At 63.9% G+C, this 21,416-nt stretch overlaps 6 pseudogenes; all 6 read left to right on the forward strand.

Annotated features, from left to right (window-relative positions):
- The first annotated feature begins 727 nt into the window (after window positions 1-727).
- LOC142876077 (uncharacterized) lies at window positions 728-846 on the forward strand (annotated as a pseudogene).
- Window positions 847-4,323: 3,477 nt separating this feature from the next.
- LOC142876078 (uncharacterized) lies at window positions 4,324-4,442 on the forward strand (annotated as a pseudogene).
- Window positions 4,443-7,894: 3,452 nt separating this feature from the next.
- LOC142876079 (uncharacterized) lies at window positions 7,895-8,013 on the forward strand (annotated as a pseudogene).
- Window positions 8,014-11,484: 3,471 nt separating this feature from the next.
- Window positions 11,485-11,603, forward strand: LOC142876080 (uncharacterized; annotated as a pseudogene).
- A 3,445-nt stretch (window positions 11,604-15,048) lies between these two features.
- On the forward strand, window positions 15,049-15,167 carry LOC142876081 (uncharacterized; annotated as a pseudogene).
- A 3,448-nt stretch (window positions 15,168-18,615) lies between these two features.
- Window positions 18,616-18,734, forward strand: LOC142876082 (uncharacterized; annotated as a pseudogene).
- The last annotated feature ends 2,682 nt before the right edge of the window (window positions 18,735-21,416 follow it).

The raw sequence follows: 21,416 nt of genomic DNA on the forward strand, positions 1-21,416 counted from the left end.
CAGGGTGGTCGGGGTCCAATGCAGCCCCGGCCAGGCCCAGGCCCCTTGGACCGGGCCACAGGAGGACACAGAGGAGGGTCCCGGCCCCCACGAAGCGGTGCCGGCGGTTCTCCACGGGCTTGGGCGTTTTCCAGAGGTAGGAGATGGAGGGGACTGATTTCTTCAGCGCCCCACAAACCACGCCACCCCACCCCACCCATGGGACACATCCCCAGAGAGAGACGCCCCATACACTGGCTCCCCTCCCCCTTGCGCTGTGCCCCAGCCCTGGCCCGGGGGAATAGGCGGCAGCCCACCCACAGGGCGAGGGGGGGCACAGCTGAAAGGGGTTGTGGGGGAGGGCGGCCCCTGGCTGGGGTCAAAGGGCGCGCGCGTGCGCAGTCAGCGTCAGCGGCGGCGACGCGCTGGGGGTGGGCAGCGGGTAGGTGAAGGAGGCCGGGCGAGGAGACGAGGGGGGCTGGGAGGGCTCCACCTTGGCGAGTCCAGCCGTGGAGGCGCATCTTGTGTGAGTGTGAGTGAGTGTGAGTGTGTGTGTGTGTGTATAGAGAGACAGCCCCCCGCCCCGCCCCGCCCATCACCCCCGTCCCTGGGAGCCCACGGGACCCGGCCGGCGAACTCAACAGGCCCGGCCTGGCGCGGGGCCTGGGGCGGGAGGCGGCGGCGGCGGCGGCGGGAAAGCGCAGAGAGGCTCGGCTTCTTGAGCGGGGCAGGGGCGCCCTCCGCCGCCGTCTAGGGCCACACCACCCTGAACGCCCCCGATCTCGTCTGGTCTCGGAAGCTAAGCAGGGTCGGGCCCGGTCAGTACTTGGATGGGAGACTGCCTGGGAATACCGGGGGCCACAGGCTGCTTCTTTTTTTTTTTTTTTTTTTTTTGCCTCTTGTTCTGTCCCCTTTCTGGGAGCGCGGCGGCGGCCCGGGGTGGGGGTGACCCCAACCCTCAGCGCCCGCCGCGGTGCCTGGCGCCTCAGCCCGCACCGTGGGGCCTCCTCTTGTCCCAAGCCTTGACACCGCCGCCACGCGGCAGCATGCGTGGCATCTGGACTGTCAGGTCTCAGACCAAAGGTCTGCTCTGTGGGAACAGACACGCTGGAGAAAACCTTGAGAGTCTGAGAGGGGAGGGAGTTCCAGAAGAAGGCCAGGATGTCATTTTGAGGGAGTATGTGACCAGAACTCGTCCCGTTGCTTTTGGGGGTTCTATGGGCTCCACGCAGGAATCTTTGGTGGTGGCACCTGATGTTGGGGGATCCGGAGTCACACCCAGACCTGCTCCACAGGCCTCCTTTTACTTTTCTCTTCGGATTCATGATTTTTAAAAAGTGTCTCTTACCTCTATGATTGCATTTTCTTTTCTCTCTCTTTTCAAGCAGATGATGGGAGTACAAGTATTCAGGTGACATGTGTTGCCCGTGCACCCCTCCCCCCTGTGTTCTCATTCATATACCTCTCATGTTGTTCCAGCGTATTGTGGGGGTACCAGTGTTAAGGTCGGGTACAGTTGCCCTCTCCAAGCCTCCCCCCTGGGGTCAGAGCTTCAAGTGCGCCCATCCCCCAGTCGGTGCGCACCCACCCCATTCCTAATGGATGTGGATGCCCATCGCCTCCCCCCACCCGCCCGACACCCACCCGATGAAGGTGATTCCTCTCCGTCCACTTAGGTGTCCATCCGTTCGTACCAATTTGCTGGTGAGCGCGCTCACGTGGTGCTCGTGTGTCCATTCTTGGGATACCTGGCTTACTGGAACGGGTTCCAGCTCTGGCCAGGAGAACACGAGAGGCGCCCTCTCACCGCTGCTCCTCACAGCCGAATGGCACTCCGTGGTGTCCACGCGCCACATTTTATTAATGCACTCCTGGATGGATGGGCACTCGGGTCGCTTCCACGTCTTTGCGATTGTGAATTGTGCCCTAACTGTCACTCTACCCCTTACCCAGCCCGTCTCCTCTGCCCCTGCCTGACGCACTCCTCCCCGGCCAGGCCCGTCACTGTCCTGGGCCCCCGCCTGACCGGCTCCTCCCCGCCCGGCCTGTCACCGTCCTCTGCCCCTGCCTGACATGCTCCTTCCCGCCCGGCCTCTCACCGTCCTCGGCCCCTGCCTGACCGGCTCCTCCGTCGCCTGGGCCTTCCAAGGGCTTGGTGTGGAGGCTGCTTCCAGGAAGCCCTCCAGAAACCCGGCAGCAGGGTGGCCGCAGCAGTCTCCAGCAGCCTTCCCTAAGTCGAGTGCGGGGGACGTGCCCCCGCTGTGCCGCGGGGGGCCCAGCCTGGTGTCTTCCCTGATGCCCTGCGGCTGCCGGCTGGGGCTGCCGCTCCCCGCGAGGGGAGAGCCGCGGAGGTGGGGACCGCCTCCTGATGGGGACGTACGTACACGCAGCTCTCCACGTCGGATCCCGGGGCTCTCTGTCCTGCCCGAAGGCCCAGCGGGCCTGCGGGTCCTTAGAGTGGCAAAAACATCCGAAAGCTGAGACTGAGGGTCCGGTGGGTGTCTGCACTTTTGTGCTGGGCACCCCAGGGAGGCCCGGGGGCTGGCTGGACAACGTGGTCTGCTGGGCGGGGGGGGGGGTTGGAGGAGCAACTGATGCCCTTCGCACCTTGGGTAGCAAGAGTCTGAGGTGTCTCTGAGCCCTGTGCCATGTCCGGGGGGGGGGGGGCGCGGGGGGGGGGAGGAGGAGGAGGAGGAGGAGGTGGGAAGGGCCGGGGCCTGCAGTCCTGTTCCCGGGGTGGCACGGCAAGTGGCTTCTTCCACAGGCTGCTTGGCCTGGGCTCCCTGCACCTGGGCCTTTGGGGGACTGGCCCTGTGCTTGCCAACACTTCCTGCAGGGACCCAGAGCTGGGAGGTGGCATCTCTCAGCCCTGGGTCGGGCAGAGCCCCAGCGGGCCATGCCCACAACCTCTCTCAGCACCGGTCCCCCAGAAGGCTCCTTTGGGACCAGGATTCTCTTGCGGTGACTCTTTAAGGTCTGGCCCCTGGATGGAGGGGCACCAGGAGTAGAGGAGCAGGAAGGGGAAGGGGGTGGCCATGCGAGGGGACACTTTGAGGCCAAGTCCCAGCTTCAGCCTGATCCTCCTGGGAACCCCGCTCTGAGACAAGGAGCCGGGCTTCGCATTCCCACAGCAGCCAGTCGTGGGCTGAGGACACCTGGGGCCTTGGGAACTCCCTGGCTTCTCCTTGGTTTAACATCTAGAGCTGCTTGTGAATCGGGCCGCCACACACACCCGAGCGCAGGTGTCTTCCGCACAGACTGCGGGCCTCGCTCTTCTGAACGCCGCTAGCTCGCCACCCACCCACGGGTGAACCTGGTCAGGGTGCTTTCTCTCGGGGGCAGACTCTTTTCCGGGCGGGCTACCGGTGTCTCTGTTTGCTCGTTTCTTTCTTCCATTTCGGGAAAGGCTTCCTTGCTGGGTGTGGAAATCTCCTATGCCTTCCCTCGCCTATTCTGTCAGCTTTCAAATTCTCTTTCAGTTGCCACCCTCACAGATGGATTAGGAAACTCTTTCCGGTGCACTCATTAGTGAAATGACCTCAATGAAGCTGGAATCCAATATCTAATGGCCGATTTTTAGCGAGTCCACACGCCAGGGTGGTCGGGGTCCAATGCAGCCCCGGCCAGGCCCAGGCCCCTTGGACCGGGCCACAGGAGGACACAGAGGAGGGTCCCGGCCCCCACGAAGCGGTGCCGGCGGTTCTCCACGGGCTTGGGCGTTTTCCAGAGGTAGGAGATGGAGGGGACTGATTTCTTCAGCGCCCCACAAACCACGCCACCCCACCCCACCCATGGGACACATCCCCAGAGAGAGACGCCCCATACACTGGCTCCCCTCCCCCTTGCGCTGTGCCCCAGCCCTGGCCCGGGGGAATAGGCGGCAGCCCACCCACAGGGCGAGGGGGGGCACAGCTGAAAGGGGTTGTGGGGGAGGGCGGCCCCTGGCTGGGGTCAAAGGGCGCGCGCGTGCGCAGTCAGCGTCAGCGGCGGCGACGCGCTGGGGGTGGGCAGCGGGTAGGTGAAGGAGGCCGGGCGAGGAGACGAGGGGGGCTGGGAGGGCTCCACCTTGGCGAGTCCAGCCGTGGAGGCGCATCTTGTGTGAGTGTGAGTGAGTGTGAGTGTGTGTGTGTGTGTATAGAGAGACAGCCCCCCGCCCCGCCCCGCCCATCACCCCCGTCCCTGGGAGCCCACGGGACCCGGCCGGCGAACTCAACAGGCCCGGCCCGGCGCGGGGCCTGGGGCGGGAGGCGGCGGCGGCGGCGGCGGCGGCGGCGGCGGCGGCGGCGGCGGGAAAGCGCAGAGAGGCTCGGCTTCTTGAGCGGGGCAGGGGCGCCCTCCGCCGCCGTCTAGGGCCACACCACCCTGAACGCCCCCGATCTCGTCTGGTCTCGGAAGCTAAGCAGGGTCGGGCCCGGTCAGTACTTGGATGGGAGACTGCCTGGGAATACCGGGGGCCACAGGCTGCTTCTTTTTTTTTTTTTTTTTTTTTGCCTCTTGTTCTGTCCCCTTTCTGGGAGCGCGGCGGCGGCCCGGGGTGGGGGTGACCCCAACCCTCAGCGCCCGCCGCGCTGCCTGGCGCCTCAGCCCGCACCGTGGGGCCTCCTCTTGTCCCAAGCCGCGACACCGCCGCCACGCGGCAGCATGCGTGGCATCTGCACTGTCAGGTCTCAGACCAAAGGTCTGCTCTGTGGGAACAGACACGCTGGAGAAAACCTTGAGAGTCTGAGAGGGGAGGGAGTTCCAGAAGAAGGCCAGGATGTCATTTTGAGGGAGTATGTGACCAGAACTCGTCCCGTTGCTTTTGGGGGTTCTATGGGCTCCACGCAGGAATCTTTGGTGGTGGCACCTGATGTTGGGGGATCCGGAGTCACACCCAGACCTGCTCCACAGGCCTCCTTTTACTTTTCTCTTCGGATTCATGATTTTTAAAAAGTGTCTCTTACCTCTATGATTGCATTTTCTTTTCTCTCTCTTTTCAAGCAGATGATGGGAGTACAAGTATTCAGGTGACATGTGTTGCCCGTGCACCCCTCCCCCCTGTGTTCTCATTCATATACCTCTCATGTTGTTCCAGCGTATTGTGGGGGTACCAGTGTTAAGGTCGGGTACAGTTGCCCTCTCCAAGCCTCCCCCCTGGGGTCAGAGCTTCAAGTGCGCCCATCCCCCAGTCGGTGCGCACCCACCCCATTCCTAATGGATGTGGATGCCCATCGCCTCCCCCCACCCGCCCGACACCCACCCGATGAAGGTGATTCCTCTCCGTCCACTTAGGTGTCCATCCGTTCGTACCAATTTGCTGGTGAGCGCGCTCACGTGGTGCTCGTGTGTCCATTCTTGGGATACCTGGCTTACTGGAACGGGTTCCAGCTCTGGCCAGGAGAACACGAGAGGCGCCCTCTCACCGCTGCTCCTCACAGCCGAATGGCACTCCGTGGTGTCCACGCGCCACATTTTATTAATGCACTCCTGGATGGATGGGCACTCGGGTCGCTTCCACGTCTTTGCGATTGTGAATTGTGCCCTAACTGTCACCCTACCCCTTACCCAGCCCGTCTCCTCTGCCCCTGCCTGACGCACTCCTCCCCGGCCAGGCCCGTCACTGTCCTGGGCCCCCGCCTGACCGGCTCCTCCCCGCCCGGCCTGTCACCGTCCTCTGCCCCTGCCTGACATGCTCCTTCCCGCCCGGCCTCTCACCGTCCTCGGCCCCTGCCTGACCGGCTCCTCCGTCGCCTGGGCCTTCCAAGGGCTTGGTGTGGAGGCTGCTTCCAGGAAGCCCTCCAGAAACCCGGCAGCAGGGTGGCCGCAGCAGTCTCCAGCAGCCTTCCCTAAGTCGAGTGCGGGGGACGTGCCCCCGCTGTGCCGCGGGGGGCCCAGCCTGGTGTCTTCCCTGATGCCCTGCGGCTGCCGGCTGGGGCTGCCGCTCCCCGCGAGGGGAGAGCCGCGGAGGTGGGGACCGCCTCCTGATGGGGACGTACGTACACGCAGCTCTCCACGTCGGATCCCGGGGCTCTCTGTCCTGCCCGAAGGCCCAGCGGGCCTGCGGGTCCTTAGAGTGGCAAAAACATCCAAAAGCTGAGACTGAGGGTCCGGTGGGTGTCTGCACTTTTGTGCTGGGCACCCCAGGGAGGCCCGGGGGCTGGCTGGACAACGTGGTCTGCTGGGCGGGGGGGGGTTTGGAGGAGCAACTGATGCCCTTTGCACCTTGGGTAGCAAGAGTCTGAGGTGTCTCTGAGCCCTGTGCCATGTCCGGGGGGGGGCGCGGGGGGGGGAGGAGGAGGAGGAGGAGGAGGTGGGAAGGGCCGGGGCCTGCAGTCCTGTTCCCGGGGTGGCACGGCAAGTGGCTTCTTCCACAGGCTGCTTGGCCTGGGCTCCCTGCACCTGGGCCTTTGGGGGACTGGCCCTGTGCTTGCCAACACTTCCTGCAGGGACCCAGAGCTGGGAGGTGGCATCTCTCAGCCCTGGGTCGGGCAGAGCCCCAGCGGGCCATGCCCACAACCTCTCTCAGCACCGGTCCCCCAGAAGGCTCCTTTGGGACCAGGATTCTCTTGCGGTGACTCTTTAAGGTCTGGCCCCTGGATGGAGGGGCACCAGGAGTAGAGGAGCAGGAAGGGGAAGGGGGTGGCCATGCGAGGGGACACTTTGAGGCCAAGTCCCAGCTTCAGCCTGATCCTCCTGGGAACCCCGCTCTGAGACAAGGAGCCGGGCTTCGCATTCCCACAGCAGCCAGTCGTGGGCTGAGGACACCTGGGGCCTTGGGAACTCCCTGGCTTCTCCTTGGTTTAACATCTAGAGCTGCTTGTGAATCGGGCCGCCACACACACCCGAGTGCAGGTGTCTTCCGCACAGACTGCGGGCCTCGCTCTTCTGAACGCCGCTAGCTCGCCACCCACCCACGGGTGAACCTGGTCAGGGTGCTTTCTCTCGGGGGCAGACTCTTTTCCGGGCGGGCTACCGGTGTCTCTGTTTGCTCGTTTCTTTCTTCCATTTCGGGAAAGGCTTCCTTGCTGGGTGTGGAAATCTCCTATGCCTTCCCTCGCCTATTCTGTCAGCTTTCAAATTCTCTTTCAGTTGCCACCCTCACAGATGGATTAGGAAACTCTTTCCGGTGCACTCATTAGTGAAATGACCTCAATGAAGCTGGAATCCAATATCTAATGGCCGATTTTTAGCGAGTCCACACGCCAGGGTGGTCGGGGTCCAATGCAGCCCCGGCCAGGCCCAGGCCCCTTGGACCGGGCCACAGGAGGACACAGAGGAGGGTCCCGGCCCCCACGAAGCGGTGCCGGCGGTTCTCCACGGGCTTGGGCGTTTTCCAGAGGTAGGAGATGGAGGGGACTGATTTCTTCAGCGCCCCACAAACCACGCCACCCCACCCCACCCATGGGACACATCCCCAGAGAGAGACGCCCCATACACTGGCTCCCCTCCCCCTTGCGCTGTGCCCCAGCCCTGGCCCGGGGGAATAGGCGGCAGCCCACCCACAGGGCGAGGGGGGGCACAGCTGAAAGGGGTTGTGGGGGAGGGCGGCCCCTGGCTGGGGTCAAAGGGCGCGCGCGTGCGCAGTCAGCGTCAGCGGCGGCGACGCGCTGGGGGTGGGCAGCGGGTAGGTGAAGGAGGCCGGGCGAGGAGACGAGGGGGGCTGGGAGGGCTCCACCTTGGCGAGTCCAGCCGTGGAGGCGCATCTTGTGTGAGTGTGAGTGAGTGTGAGTGTGTGTGTGTGTGTATAGAGAGACAGCCCCCCGCCCCGCCCCGCCCATCACCCCCGTCCCTGGGAGCCCACGGGACCCGGCCGGCGAACTCAACAGGCCCGGCCTGGCGCGGGGCCTGGGGCGGGAGGCGGCGGCGGCGGCGGCGGCGGCAGGAAAGCGCAGAGAGGCTCGGCTTCTTGAGCGGGGCAGGGGCGCCCTCCGCCGCCGTCTAGGGCCACACCACCCTGAACGCCCCCGATCTCGTCTGGTCTCGGAAGCTAAGCAGGGTCGGGCCCGGTCAGTACTTGGATGGGAGACTGCCTGGGAATACCGGGGGCCACAGGCTGCTTCTTTTTTTTTTTTTTTTTTTTTGCCTCTTGTTCTGTCCCCTTTCTGGGAGCGCGGCGGCGGCCCGGGGTGGGGGTGACCCCAACCCTCAGCGCCCGCCGCGCTGCCTGGCGCCTCAGCCCGCACCGTGGGGCCTCCTCTTGTCCCAAGCCGCGACACCGCCGCCACGCGGCAGCATGCGTGGCATCTGCACTGTCAGGTCTCAGACCAAAGGTCTGCTCTGTGGGAACAGACACGCTGGAGAAAACCTTGAGAGTCTGAGAGGGGAGGGAGTTCCAGAAGAAGGCCAGGATGTCATTTTGAGGGAGTATGTGACCAGAACTCGTCCCGTTGCTTTTGGGGGTTCTATGGGCTCCACGCAGGAATCTTTGGTGGTGGCACCTGATGTTGGGGGATCCGGAGTCACACCCAGACCTGCTCCACAGGCCTCCTTTTACTTTTCTCTTCGGATTCATGATTTTTAAAAAGTGTCTCTTACCTCTATGATTGCATTTTCTTTTCTCTCTCTTTTCAAGCAGATGATGGGAGTACAAGTATTCAGGTGACATGTGTTGCCCGTGCACCCCTCCCCCCTGTGTTCTCATTCATATACCTCTCATGTTGTTCCAGCGTATTGTGGGGGTACCAGTGTTAAGGTCGGGTACAGTTGCCCTCTCCAAGCCTCCCCCCTGGGGTCAGAGCTTCAAGTGCGCCCATCCCCCAGTCGGTGCGCACCCACCCCATTCCTAATGGATGTGGATGCCCATCGCCTCCCCCCACCCGCCCGACACCCACCCGATGAAGGTGATTCCTCTCCGTCCACTTAGGTGTCCATCCGTTCGTACCAATTTGCTGGTGAGCGCGCTCACGTGGTGCTCGTGTGTCCATTCTTGGGATACCTGGCTTACTGGAACGGGTTCCAGCTCTGGCCAGGAGAACACGAGAGGCGCCCTCTCACCGCTGCTCCTCACAGCCGAATGGCACTCCGTGGTGTCCACGCGCCACATTTTATTAATGCACTCCTGGATGGATGGGCACTCGGGTCGCTTCCACGTCTTTGCGATTGTGAATTGTGCCCTAACTGTCACTCTACCCCTTACCCAGCCCGTCTCCTCTGCCCCTGCCTGACGCACTCCTCCCCGGCCAGGCCCGTCACTGTCCTGGGCCCCCGCCTGACCGGCTCCTCCCCGCCCGGCCTGTCACCGTCCTCTGCCCCTGCCTGACATGCTCCTTCCCGCCCGGCCTCTCACCGTCCTCGGCCCCTGCCTGACCGGCTCCTCCGTCGCCTGGGCCTTCCAAGGGCTTGGTGTGGAGGCTGCTTCCAGGAAGCCCTCCAGAAACCCGGCAGCAGGGTGGCCGCAGCAGTCTCCAGCAGCCTTCCCTAAGTCGAGTGCGGGGGACGTGCCCCCGCTGTGCCGCGGGGGGCCCAGCCTGGTGTCTTCCCTGATGCCCTGCGGCTGCCGGCTGGGGCTGCCGCTCCCCGCGAGGGGAGAGCCGCGGAGGTGGGGACCGCCTCCTGATGGGGACGTACGTACACGCAGCTCTCCACGTCGGATCCCGGGGCTCTCTGTCCTGCCCGAAGGCCCAGCGGGCCTGCGGGTCCTTAGAGTGGCAAAAACATCCGAAAGCTGAGACTGAGGGTCCGGTGGGTGTCTGCACTTTTGTGCTGGGCACCCCAGGGAGGCCCGGGGGCTGGCTGGACAACGTGGTCTGCTGGGCGGGGGGGGGTTTGGAGGAGCAACTGATGCCCTTTGCACCTTGGGTAGCAAGAGTCTGAGGTGTCTCTGAGCCCTGTGCCATGTCCGGGGGGGGGCGCGGGGGGGGGGAGGAGGAGGAGGAGGAGGAGGTGGGAAGGGCCGGGGCCTGCAGTCCTGTTCCCGGGGTGGCACGGCAAGTGGCTTCTTCCACAGGCTGCTTGGCCTGGGCTCCCTGCACCTGGGCCTTTGGGGGACTGGCCCTGTGCTTGCCAACACTTCCTGCAGGGACCCAGAGCTGGGAGGTGGCATCTCTCAGCCCTGGGTCGGGCAGAGCCCCAGCGGGCCATGCCCACAACCTCTCTCAGCACCGGTCCCCCAGAAGGCTCCTTTGGGACCAGGATTCTCTTGCGGTGACTCTTTAAGGTCTGGCCCCTGGATGGAGGGGCACCAGGAGTAGAGGAGCAGGAAGGGGAAGGGGGTGGCCATGCGAGGGGACACTTTGAGGCCAAGTCCCAGCTTCAGCCTGATCCTCCTGGGAACCCCGCTCTGAGACAAGGAGCCGGGCTTCGCATTCCCACAGCAGCCAGTCGTGGGCTGAGGACACCTGGGGCCTTGGGAACTCCCTGGCTTCTCCTTGGTTTAACATCTAGAGCTGCTTGTGAATCGGGCCGCCACACACACCCGAGTGCAGGTGTCTTCCGCACAGACTGCGGGCCTCGCTCTTCTGAACGCCGCTAGCTCGCCACCCACCCACGGGTGAACCTGGTCAGGGTGCTTTCTCTCGGGGGCAGACTCTTTTCCGGGCGGGCTACCGGTGTCTCTGTTTGCTCGTTTCTTTCTTCCATTTCGGGAAAGGCTTCCTTGCTGGGTGTGGAAATCTCCTATGCCTTCCCTCGCCTATTCTGTCAGCTTTCAAATTCTCTTTCAGTTGCCACCCTCACAGATGGATTAGGAAACTCTTTCCGGTGCACTCATTAGTGAAATGACCTCAATGAAGCTGGAATCCAATATCTAATGGCCGATTTTTAGCGAGTCCACACGCCAGGGTGGTCGGGGTCCAATGCAGCCCCGGCCAGGCCCAGGCCCCTTGGACCGGGCCACAGGAGGACACAGAGGAGGGTCCCGGCCCCCACGAAGCGGTGCCGGCGGTTCTCCACGGGCTTGGGCGTTTTCCAGAGGTAGGAGATGGAGGGGACTGATTTCTTCAGCGCCCCACAAACCACGCCACCCCACCCCACCCATGGGACACATCCCCAGAGAGAGACGCCCCATACACTGGCTCCCCTCCCCCTTGCGCTGTGCCCCAGCCCTGGCCCGGGGGAATAGGCGGCAGCCCACCCACAGGGCGAGGGGGGGCACAGCTGAAAGGGGTTGTGGGGGAGGGCGGCCCCTGGCTGGGGTCAAAGGGCGCGCGCGTGCGCAGTCAGCGTCAGCGGCGGCGACGCGCTGGGGGTGGGCAGCGGGTAGGTGAAGGAGGCCGGGCGAGGAGACGAGGGGGGCTGGGAGGGCTCCACCTTGGCGAGTCCAGCCGTGGAGGCGCATCTTGTGTGAGTGTGAGTGAGTGTGAGTGTGTGTGTGTGTGTATAGAGAGACAGCCCCCCGCCCCGCCCCGCCCATCACCCCCGTCCCTGGGAGCCCACGGGACCCGGCCGGCGAACTCAACAGGCCCGGCCCGGCGCGGGGCCTGGGGCGGGAGGCGGCGGCGGCGGCGGCGGCGGCGGCGGCGGCGGCGGCGGCGGGAAAGCGCAGAGAGGCTCGGCTTCTTGAGCGGGGCAGGGGCGCCCTCCGCCGCCGTCTAGGGCCACACCACCCTGAACGCCCCCGATCTCGTCTGGTCTCGGAAGCTAAGCAGGGTCGGGCCCGGTCAGTACTTGGATGGGAGACTGCCTGGGAATACCGGGGGCCACAGGCTGCTTCTTTTTTTTTTTTTTTTTTTTTGCCTCTTGTTCTGTCCCCTTTCTGGGAGCGCGGCGGCGGCCCGGGGTGGGGGTGACCCCAACCCTCAGCGCCCGCCGCGCTGCCTGGCGCCTCAGCCCGCACCGTGGGGCCTCCTCTTGTCCCAAGCCGCGACACCGCCGCCACGCGGCAGCATGCGTGGCATCTGCACTGTCAGGTCTCAGACCAAAGGTCTGCTCTGTGGGAACAGACACGCTGGAGAAAACCTTGAGAGTCTGAGAGGGGAGGGAGTTCCAGAAGAAGGCCAGGATGTCATTTTGAGGGAGTATGTGACCAGAACTCGTCCCGTTGCTTTTGGGGGTTCTATGGGCTCCACGCAGGAATCTTTGGTGGTGGCACCTGATGTTGGGGGATCCGGAGTCACACCCAGACCTGCTCCACAGGCCTCCTTTTACTTTTCTCTTCGGATTCATGATTTTTAAAAAGTGTCTCTTACCTCTATGATTGCATTTTCTTTTCTCTCTCTTTTCAAGCAGATGATGGGAGTACAAGTATTCAGGTGACATGTGTTGCCCGTGCACCCCTCCCCCCTGTGTTCTCATTCATATACCTCTCATGTTGTTCCAGCGTATTGTGGGGGTACCAGTGTTAAGGTCGGGTACAGTTGCCCTCTCCAAGCCTCCCCCCTGGGGTCAGAGCTTCAAGTGCGCCCATCCCCCAGTCGGTGCGCACCCACCCCATTCCTAATGGATGTGGATGCCCATCGCCTCCCCCCACCCGCCCGACACCCACCCGATGAAGGTGATTCCTCTCCGTCCACTTAGGTGTCCATCCGTTCGTACCAATTTGCTGGTGAGCGCGCTCACGTGGTGCTCGTGTGTCCATTCTTGGGATACCTGGCTTACTGGAACGGGTTCCAGCTCTGGCCAGGAGAACACGAGAGGCGCCCTCTCACCGCTGCTCCTCACAGCCGAATGGCACTCCGTGGTGTCCACGCGCCACATTTTATTAATGCACTCCTGGATGGATGGGCACTCGGGTCGCTTCCACGTCTTTGCGATTGTGAATTGTGCCCTAACTGTCACCCTACCCCTTACCCAGCCCGTCTCCTCTGCCCCTGCCTGACGCACTCCTCCCCGGCCAGGCCCGTCACTGTCCTGGGCCCCCGCCTGACCGGCTCCTCCCCGCCCGGCCTGTCACCGTCCTCTGCCCCTGCCTGACATGCTCCTTCCCGCCCGGCCTCTCACCGTCCTCGGCCCCTGCCTGACCGGCTCCTCCGTCGCCTGGGCCTTCCAAGGGCTTGGTGTGGAGGCTGCTTCCAGGAAGCCCTCCAGAAACCCGGCAGCAGGGTGGCCGCAGCAGTCTCCAGCAGCCTTCCCTAAGTCGAGTGCGGGGGACGTGCCCCCGCTGTGCCGCGGGGGGCCCAGCCTGGTGTCTTCCCTGATGCCCTGCGGCTGCCGGCTGGGGCTGCCGCTCCCCGCGAGGGGAGAGCCGCGGAGGTGGGGACCGCCTCCTGATGGGGACGTACGTACACGCAGCTCTCCACGTCGGATCCCGGGGCTCTCTGTCCTGCCCGAAGGCCCAGCGGGCCTGCGGGTCCTTAGAGTGGCAAAAACATCCGAAAGCTGAGACTGAGGGTCCGGTGGGTGTCTGCACTTTTGTGCTGGGCACCCCAGGGAGGCCCGGGGGCTGGCTGGACAACGTGGTCTGCTGGGCGGGGGGGGGTTTGGAGGAGCAACTGATGCCCTTCGCACCTTGGGTAGCAAGAGTCTGAGGTGTCTCTGAGCCCTGTGCCATGTCCGGGGGGGGGGCGCGGGGGGGGGGAGGAGGAGGAGGAGGAGGAGGTGGGAAGGGCCGGGGCCTGCAGTCCTGTTCCCGGGGTGGCACGGCAAGTGGCTTCTTCCACAGGCTGCTTGGCCTGGGCTCCCTGCACCTGGGCCTTTGGGGGACTGGCCCTGTGCTTGCCAACACTTCCTGCAGGGACCCAGAGCTGGGAGGTGGCATCTCTCAGCCCTGGGTCGGGCAGAGCCCCAGCGGGCCATGCCCACAACCTCTCTCAGCACCGGTCCCCCAGAAGGCTCCTTTGGGACCAGGATTCTCTTGCGGTGACTCTTTAAGGTCTGGCCCCTGGATGGAGGGGCACCAGGAGTAGAGGAGCAGGAAGGGGAAGGGGGTGGCCATGCGAGGGGACACTTTGAGGCCAAGTCCCAGCTTCAGCCTGATCCTCCTGGGAACCCCGCTCTGAGACAAGGAGCCGGGCTTCGCATTCCCACAGCAGCCAGTCGTGGGCTGAGGACACCTGGGGCCTTGGGAACTCCCTGGCTTCTCCTTGGTTTAACATCTAGAGCTGCTTGTGAATCGGGCCGCCACACACACCCGAGTGCAGGTGTCTTCCGCACAGACTGCGGGCCTCGCTCTTCTGAACGCCGCTAGCTCGCCACCCACCCACGGGTGAACCTGGTCAGGGTGCTTTCTCTCGGGGGCAGACTCTTTTCCGGGCGGGCTACCGGTGTCTCTGTTTGCTCGTTTCTTTCTTCCATTTCGGGAAAGGCTTCCTTGCTGGGTGTGGAAATCTCCTATGCCTTCCCTCGCCTATTCTGTCAGCTTTCAAATTCTCTTTCAGTTGCCACCCTCACAGATGGATTAGGAAACTCTTTCCGGTGCACTCATTAGTGAAATGACCTCAATGAAGCTGGAATCCAATATCTAATGGCCGATTTTTAGCGAGTCCACACGCCAGGGTGGTCGGGGTCCAATGCAGCCCCGGCCAGGCCCAGGCCCCTTGGACCGGGCCACAGGAGGACACAGAGGAGGGTCCCGGCCCCCACGAAGCGGTGCCGGCGGTTCTCCACGGGCTTGGGCGTTTTCCAGAGGTAGGAGATGGAGGGGACTGATTTCTTCAGCGCCCCACAAACCACGCCACCCCACCCCACCCATGGGACACATCCCCAGAGAGAGACGCCCCATACACTGGCTCCCCTCCCCCTTGCGCTGTGCCCCAGCCCTGGCCCGGGGGAATAGGCGGCAGCCCACCCACAGGGCGAGGGGGGGCACAGCTGAAAGGGGTTGTGGGGGAGGGCGGCCCCTGGCTGGGGTCAAAGGGCGCGCGCGTGCGCAGTCAGCGTCAGCGGCGGCGACGCGCTGGGGGTGGGCAGCGGGTAGGTGAAGGAGGCCGGGCGAGGAGACGAGGGGGGCTGGGAGGGCTCCACCTTGGCGAGTCCAGCCGTGGAGGCGCATCTTGTGTGAGTGTGAGTGAGTGTGAGTGTGTGTGTGTGTGTATAGAGAGACAGCCCCCCGCCCCGCCCCGCCCATCACCCCCGTCCCTGGGAGCCCACGGGACCCGGCCGGCGAACTCAACAGGCCCGGCCCGGCGCGGGGCCTGGGGCGGGAGGCGGCGGCGGCGGCGGGAAAGCGCAGAGAGGCTCGGCTTCTTGAGCGGGGCAGGGGCGCCCTCCGCCGCCGTCTAGGGCCACACCACCCTGAACGCCCCCGATCTCGTCTGGTCTCGGAAGCTAAGCAGGGTCGGGCCCGGTCAGTACTTGGATGGGAGACTGCCTGGGAATACCGGGGGCCACAGGCTGCTTCTTTTTTTTTTTTTTTTTTTTTGCCTCTTGTTCTGTCCCCTTTCTGGGAGCGCGGCGGCGGCCCGGGGTGGGGGTGACCCCAACCCTCAGCGCCCGCCGCGCTGCCTGGCGCCTCAGCCCGCACCGTGGGGCCTCCTCTTGTCCCAAGCCGCGACACCGCCGCCACGCGGCAGCATGCGTGGCATCTGCACTGTCAGGTCTCAGACCAAAGGTCTGCTCTGTGGGAACAGACACGCTGGAGAAAACCTTGAGAGTCTGAGAGGGGAGGGAGTTCCAGAAGAAGGCCAGGATGTCATTTTGAGGGAGTATGTGACCAGAACTCGTCCCGTTGCTTTTGGGGGTTCTATGGGCTCCACGCAGGAATCTTTGGTGGTGGCACCTGATGTTGGGGGATCCGGAGTCACACCCAGACCTGCTCCACAGGCCTCCTTTTACTTTTCTCTTCGGATTCATGATTTTTAAAAAGTGTCTCTTACCTCTATGATTGCATTTTCTTTTCTCTCTCTTTTCAAGCAGATGATGGGAGTACAAGTATTCAGGTGACATGTGTTGCCCGTGCACCCCTCCCCCCTGTGTTCTCATTCATATACCTCTCATGTTGTTCCAGCGTATTGTGGGGGTACCAGTGTTAAGGTCGGGTACAGTTGCCCTCTCCAAGCCTCCCCCCTGGGGTCAGAGCTTCAAGTGCGCCCATCCCCCAGTCGGTGCGCACCCACCCCATTCCTAATGGATGTGGATGCCCATCGCCTCCCCCCACCCGCCCGACACCCACCCGATGAAGGTGATTCCTCTCCGTCCACTTAGGTGTCCATCCGTTCGTACCAATTTGCTGGTGAGCGCGCTCACGTGGTGCTCGTGTGTCCATTCTTGGGATACCTGGCTTACTGGAACGGGTTCCAGCTCTGGCCAGGAGAACACGAGAGGCGCCCTCTCACCGCTGCTCCTCACAGCCGAATGGCACTCCGTGGTGTCCACGCGCCACATTTTATTAATGCACTCCTGGATGGATGGGCACTCGGGTCGCTTCCACGTCTTTGCGATTGTGAATTGTGCCCTAACTGTCACCCTACCCCTTACCCAGCCCGTCTCCTCTGCCCCTGCCTGACGCACTCCTCCCCGGCCAGGCCCGTCACTGTCCTGGGCCCCCGCCTGACCGGCTCCTCCCCGCCCGGCCTGTCACCGTCCTCTGCCCCTGCCTGACATGCTCCTTCCCGCCCGGCCTCTCACCGTCCTCGGCCCCTGCCTGACCGGCTCCTCCGTCGCCTGGGCCTTCCAAGGGCTTGGTGTGGAGGCTGCTTCCAGGAAGCCCTCCAGAAACCCGGCAGCAGGGTGGCCGCAGCAGTCTCCAGCAGCCTTCCCTAAGTCGAGTGCGGGGGACGTGCCCCCGCTGTGCCGCGGGGGGCCCAGCCTGGTGTCTTCCCTGATGCCCTGCGGCTGCCGGCTGGGGCTGCCGCTCCCCGCGAGGGGAGAGCCGCGGAGGTGGGGACCGCCTCCTGATGGGGACGTACGTACACGCAGCTCTCCACGTCGGATCCCGGGGCTCTCTGTCCTGCCCGAAGGCCCAGCGGGCCTGCGGGTCCTTAGAGTGGCAAAAACATCCGAAAGCTGAGACTGAGGGTCCGGTGGGTGTCTGCACTTTTGTGCTGGGCACCCCAGGGAGGCCCGGGGGCTGGCTGGACAACGTGGTCTGCTGGGCGGGGGGGGGTTTGGAGGAGCAACTGATGCCCTTCGCACCTTGGGTAGCAAGAGTCTGAGGTGTCTCTGAGCCCTGTGCCATGTCCGGGGGGGGGGCGCGGGGGGGGGGAGGAGGAGGAGGAGGAGGAGGTGGGAAGGGCCGGGGCCTGCAGTCCTGTTCCCGGGGTGGCACGGCAAGTGGCTTCTTCCACAGGCTGCTTGGCCTGGGCTCCCTGCACCTGGGCCTTTGGGGGACTGGCCCTGTGCTTGCCAACACTTCCTGCAGGGACCCAGAGCTGGGAGGTGGCATCTCTCAGCCCTGGGTCGGGCAGAGCCCCAGCGGGCCATGCCCACAACCTCTCTCAGCACCGGTCCCCCAGAAGGCTCCTTTGGGACCAGGATTCTCTTGCGGTGACTCTTTAAGGTCTGGCCCCTGGATGGAGGGGCACCAGGAGTAGAGGAGCAGGAAGGGGAAGGGGGTGGCCATGCGAGGGGACACTTTGAGGCCAAGTCCCAGCTTCAGCCTGATCCTCCTGGGAACCCCGCTCTGAGACAAGGAGCCGGGCTTCGCATTCCCACAGCAGCCAGTCGTGGGCTGAGGACACCTGGGGCCTTGGGAACTCCCTGGCTTCTCCTTGGTTTAACATCTAGAGCTGCTTGTGAATCGGGCCGCCACACACACCCGAGTGCAGGTGTCTTCCGCACAGACTGCGGGCCTCGCTCTTCTGAACGCCGCTAGCTCGCCACCCACCCACGGGTGAACCTGGTCAGGGTGCTTTCTCTCGGGGGCAGACTCTTTTCCGGGCGGGCTACCGGTGTCTCTGTTTGCTCGTTTCTTTCTTCCATTTCGGGAAAGGCTTCCTTGCTGGGTGTGGAAATCTCCTATGCCTTCCCTCGCCTATTCTGTCAGCTTTCAAATTCTCTTTCAGTTGCCACCCTCACAGATGGATTAGGAAACTCTTTCCGGTGCACTCATTAGTGAAATGACCTCAATGAAGCTGGAATCCAATATCTAATGGCCGATTTTTAGCGAGTCCACACGCCAGGGTGGTCGGGGTCCAATGCAGCCCCGGCCAGGCCCAGGCCCCTTGGACCGGGCCACAGGAGGACACAGAGGAGGGTCCCGGCCCCCACGAAGCGGTGCCGGCGGTTCTCCACGGGCTTGGGCGTTTTCCAGAGGTAGGAGATGGAGGGGACTGATTTCTTCAGCGCCCCACAAACCACGCCACCCCACCCCACCCATGGGACACATCCCCAGAGAGAGACGCCCCATACACTGGCTCCCCTCCCCCTTGCGCTGTGCCCCAGCCCTGGCCCGGGGGAATAGGCGGCAGCCCACCCACAGGGCGAGGGGGGGCACAGCTGAAAGGGGTTGTGGGGGAGGGCGGCCCCTGGCTGGGGTCAAAGGGCGCGCGCGTGCGCAGTCAGCGTCAGCGGCGGCGACGCGCTGGGGGTGGGCAGCGGGTAGGTGAAGGAGGCCGGGCGAGGAGACGAGGGGGGCTGGGAGGGCTCCACCTTGGCGAGTCCAGCCGTGGAGGCGCATCTTGTGTGAGTGTGAGTGAGTGTGAGTGTGTGTGTGTGTGTATAGAGAGACAGCCCCCCGCCCCGCCCCGCCCATCACCCCCGTCCCTGGGAGCCCACGGGACCCGGCCGGCGAACTCAACAGGCCCGGCCCGGCGCGGGGCCTGGGGCGGGAGGCGGCGGCGGCGGCGGCGGGAAAGCGCAGAGAGGCTCGGCTTCTTGAGCGGGGCAGGGGCGCCCTCCGCCGCCGTCTAGGGCCACACCACCCTGAACGCCCCCGATCTCGTCTGGTCTCGGAAGCTAAGCAGGGTCGGGCCCGGTCAGTACTTGGATGGGAGACTGCCTGGGAATACCGGGGGCCACAGGCTGCTTCTTTTTTTTTTTTTTTTTTTGCCTCTTGTTCTGTCCCCTTTCTGGGAGCGCGGCGGCGGCCCGGGGTGGGGGTGACCCCAACCCTCAGCGCCCGCCGCGCTGCCTGGCGCCTCAGCCCGCACCGTGGGGCCTCCTCTTGTCCCAAGCCGCGACACCGCCGCCACGCGGCAGCATGCGTGGCATCTGCACTGTCAGGTCTCAGACCAAAGGTCTGCTCTGTGGGAACAGACACGCTGGAGAAAACCTTGAGAGTCTGAGAGGGGAGGGAGTTCCAGAAGAAGGCCAGGATGTCATTTTGAGGGAGTATGTGACCAGAACTCGTCCCGTTGCTTTTGGGGGTTCTATGGGCTCCACGCAGGAATCTTTGGTGGTGGCACCTGATGTTGGGGGATCCGGAGTCACACCCAGACCTGCTCCACAGGCCTCCTTTTACTTTTCTCTTCGGATTCATGATTTTTAAAAAGTGTCTCTTACCTCTATGATTGCATTTTCTTTTCTCTCTCTTTTCAAGCAGATGATGGGAGTACAAGTATTCAGGTGACATGTGTTGCCCGTGCACCCCTCCCCCCTGTGTTCTCATTCATATACCTCTCATGTTGTTCCAGCGTATTGTGGGGGTACCAGTGTTAAGGTCGGGTACAGTTGCCCTCTCCAAGCCTCCCCCCTGGGGTCAGAGCTTCAAGTGCGCCCATCCCCCAGTCGGTGCGCACCCACCCCATTCCTAATGGATGTGGATGCCCATCGCCTCCCCCCACCCGCCCGACACCCACCCGATGAAGGTGATTCCTCTCCGTCCACTTAGGTGTCCATCCGTTCGTACCAATTTGCTGGTGAGCGCGCTCACGTGGTGCTCGTGTGTCCATTCTTGGGATACCTGGCTTACTGGAACGGGTTCCAGCTCTGGCCAGGAGAACACGAGAGGCGCCCTCTCACCGCTGCTCCTCACAGCCGAATGGCACTCCGTGGTGTCCACGCGCCACATTTTATTAATGCACTCCTGGATGGATGGGCACTCGGGTCGCTTCCACGTCTTTGCGATTGTGAATTGTGCCCTAACTGTCACCCTACCCCTTACCCAGCCCGTCTCCTCTGCCCCTGCCTGACGCACTCCTCCCCGGCCAGGCCCGTCACTGTCCTGGGCCCCCGCCTGACCGGCTCCTCCCCGCCCGGCCTGTCACCGTCCTCTGCCCCTGCCTGACATGCTCCTTCCCGCCCGGCCTCTCACCGTCCTCGGCCCCTGCCTGACCGGCTCCTCCGTCGCCTGGGCCTTCCAAGGGCTTGGTGTGGAGGCTGCTTCCAGGAAGCCCTCCAGAAACCCGGCAGCAGGGTGGCCGCAGCAGTCTCCAGCAGCCTTCCCTAAGTCGAGTGTGCCGCGGGGGGCCCAGCCTGGTGTCTTCCCTGAGGCCCTGTGGCTGCCGGCTGGGGCTGCCGCTCCCCGCAAGGGGAGAGCCGCGGAGGTGGGGACCGCCTCCTGATGGGGACGTACGTACACGTACACGCAGCTCTCCACGTCGGATCCCGGGGCTCTCTGTCCTGCCCGAAGGCCCAGCGGGCCTGCGGGTCCTTAGAGTGGCAAAAACATCCGAAAGCTGAGACTGAGGGTCCGGTGGGTGTCTGCACTTTTGTGCTGGGCACCCCAGGGAGGCCCGGGGGCTGGCTGGACAATGTGGTCTGCTGGGCGGGGGGGGGGTTTGGAGGAGCAACTGATGCCCTTTGCACCTTGGGTAGCAAGAGTCTGAGGTGTCTCTGAGCCCTGTGCCATGTCCGGGGGGGGGCGCGGGGGGGGGGGAGGAGGAGGAGGAGGAGGAGGTGGGAAGGGCCGGGGCCTGCAGTCCTGTTCCCGGGGTGGCACGGCAAGTGGCTTCTTCCACAGGCTGCTTGGCCTGGGCTCCCTGTACCTGGGCCTTTGGGGGACTGGCCCTGTGCTTGCCAACACTTCCTGCAGGGACCCAGAGCTGGGAGGTGGCATCTCTCAGCCCTGGGTCGGGCAGAGCCCCAGCGGGCCATGCCCACAACCTCTCTCAGCACCGGTCCCCCAGAAGGCTCCTTTGGGACCAGGATTCTCTTGCGGTGACTCTTTAAGGTCTGGCCCCTGGATGGAGGGGCACCAGGAGTAGAGGAGCAGGAAGGGGAAGGGGGTGGCCATGCGAGGGGACACTTTGAGGCCAAGTCCCAGCTTCAGCCTGATCCTCCTGGGAACCCCGCTCTGAGACAAGGAGCCGGGCTTCGCATTCCCACAGCAGCCAGTCGTGGGCTGAGGACACCTGGGGCCTTGGGAACTCCCTGGCTTCTCCTTGGTTTAACATCTAGAGCTGCTTGTGAATCGGGCCGCCACACACACCCGAGTGCAGGTGTCTTCCGCACAGACTGCGGGCCTCGCTCTTCTGAACGCCGCTAGCTCGCCACCCACCCACGGGTGAACCTGGTCAGGGTGCTTTCTCTCGGGGGCAGACTCTTTTCCGGGCGGGCTACCGGTGTCTCTGTTTGCTCGTTTCTTTCTTCCATTTCGGGAAAGGCTTCCTTGCTGGGTGTGGAAATCTCCTATGCCTTCCCTCGCCTATTCTGTCAGCTTTCAAATTCTCTTTCAGTTGCCACCCTCACAGATGGATTAGGAAACTCTTTCCGGTGCACTCATTAGTGAAATGACCTCAATGAAGCTGGAATCCAATATCAAATGG

The sequence above is a fragment of the Microcebus murinus genome, chromosome 14 (assembly GCF_040939455.1).
Source record: "Microcebus murinus isolate Inina chromosome 14, M.murinus_Inina_mat1.0, whole genome shotgun sequence".
In the NCBI taxonomy this organism is placed as follows: Eukaryota; Metazoa; Chordata; class Mammalia; order Primates; family Cheirogaleidae; genus Microcebus; species Microcebus murinus.